The following is a 2,188-nucleotide window of genomic DNA, read 5'->3' as shown; positions in this document are numbered from 1 at the left end:
TAATAATAATAATAATAATAATAATAAAGAAAAAGAAGGAGAAGAAGAAGAAGAAGATGAGAACTTTGAGATGGAATATTAATGTAACGATTAAACAATGATAATAACAAATGTCAAGGTTAGAGGTTCCACTAATGGTATATCAAACAAGTATAGTATAAACTCTTATTATTGAATTGGAAACCACACACAAAGGAGGTTCCAATCAGATTATATATTGTTAACATGATTACATTAGTCATCTTATTCAATTAATGCTAATACTTGTAAATCTCGTCAAGCATTCATGATTATAACTTATGTTAACAATAAATCAAGTTCCTTTCATAGCTCAGGTGTCGGTTATACCATACATTATGGGCTATGAAAGTGCCAAGCATTTGTTGTACCAAGTGTTATACAACATAAATCAAGATTAGTTATTTAACAAGCAAAGTATTAAAGAGTGAACAAGATAACAAATATAAAACATGTTAGTATCAAACATTAAAGTCCATATTAAGTTTACATTATACTTATTCTTACACCATTAGTGTAACCTTTTCACCTTGACATAATTAACTTAGCTAGACATAATGAAAGAAAGCAAAATAGATAAACAAAATAAGAACATAAAAGTTAACTAAGTAAAGGAAAGGAAATGAAAGGCATAAACTTAATATTAATGAAAACAAAGCATAAAAAATACAAAGAGAGAAAGGAAGAGCATGATCTTGATCTGGAAATCAAGATGCCTAAATGCATGGCAAATGCCTCCTTTTATAGGCCAAAAATGGGAACTATTGATTTGATGACTAATTGATAAGTGGGTGGCCAACTTTTGACTTGGTGACAATCTTTATCTTCTCTTGTCTGCCCAAAACGTCATTGATAACGTCAAAATTGGAGCCAGTTGCAAACATGAAAGTTGTAGGCAATTGTCTCAGCTTTCTTGTGTAAAAATTTCAGCTCATTTGGACTTCTAGAACTCCAGATATGGCCAAAATACCGAACAGTGCTCGGGCTGGAAGACAGATTCGGGCTTCTTTGTTGTTGCTACAATTTGGACTTGATAATGGCCTTTTTAGATCTTGGGCTCCATATGAAAGTTGTAGGCCTATGTCTTACCTTTCCATCCATATAAATTTGACCTAAATCTGAGATATATAGCTCCAGATATGACCCATTTACCGAACAGTGTTCCGGTTTGGATTGCACCGACATCTCTTTTCTAAGTTTGGCCATCTCTTTATCCTTGCAATTTAAGTTCTTCAAGTCATCAATCAATCCTTTCATTTATGTGATAGACCTGCATTAAAAATAGACATTTACCACAAATTATAGGTATCTTGTATTATTAGATACATTATTATAAAATATATTTTAGTTAAGGAGTTATTGATACTTCAAGTGCAAAATGATGATATAAAACCATGATAAAAATGCACTTTTAAGTACTAATCAAAGAATCTGGAGACATGTGATTAGAATCACCAGAATCCAAGACTCATTCAAAATGTAACGTACTTTAGGAGCTATGAGGCAACTGACACATGGAAGAAGAAGCGGACATTGTTTGTGGCTGTAAAGAGAGAAACTTTTGAAATTGCTCAGCTAGAGTACTAAGATCGATGATCTTGATGAAGCTACTACTGCAGTATTGTGGTGTGGTGGTTTATAACGCTGAGGTGGTCTATGAGTATTAGATTGTGACTAGTTGCTATGCTTCCAAACTTGATTCTATTGTCTCAACTTGAGACACTAAGCCTTCCAATAACCTTTTTGCTTATAGAAACTGCACTCATCGAAGCCAACACTTATGTAAGACTTATTCTGATGATTAGAAAATGACTTAGAGGGTATTGTTAGTACATAAGGATTTGAAGCAGAAAGAATTCTTTTTCTAAAATAAGATTGAAGATGTATTTCTTCAGCCAATAACTCACTAATAACAAAGTCAATAGAAGACAATAAAGAATGATGTAGAATTGAACTTCTAAGTCCTTCAAAATCACTACTGTCACACGTGTGCGGCGTCGCGGCGATCATCCACCATCCATGCTAACGATGGGATGTGGTGTATTTCTAGCAAGATATGAAGAGACAAAGAATTCTTGTCTCTTATCAGTGAAAACATTGAATGAGAGTCGCCACCTAGTATTCTGGTAACTAGGAACCCTAACTGGTCTTTAGAGATCGGGTACGGAGA

At 33.7% G+C, this 2,188-nt stretch overlaps 1 long non-coding RNA gene across 1 annotated transcript in view; it reads right to left on the bottom strand.

Moving 5' to 3' along the window:
- Nucleotides 1-533: 533 nt before the first annotated feature.
- The window catches only part of LOC105142156 (uncharacterized), a 7,418-nt gene continuing 5,763 nt past the window's right edge, over nt 534-2,188 (bottom strand). The window contains exon 3 of the long non-coding RNA XR_845513.1: nt 534-547. This is a non-coding gene — a long non-coding RNA (uncharacterized LOC105142156). The remainder of the gene's footprint in view (nt 548-2,188) is intronic.

Source organism: Populus euphratica, unplaced genomic scaffold (assembly GCF_000495115.2).
Source record: "Populus euphratica unplaced genomic scaffold, PopEup_1.0 scaffold137.1, whole genome shotgun sequence".
Lineage (NCBI taxonomy): Eukaryota > Viridiplantae > Streptophyta > Magnoliopsida > Malpighiales > Salicaceae > Populus > Populus euphratica.
Note: the sequence above shows the minus strand (reverse complement) of the source record. Positions and strands in the feature narration are given on the sequence as shown.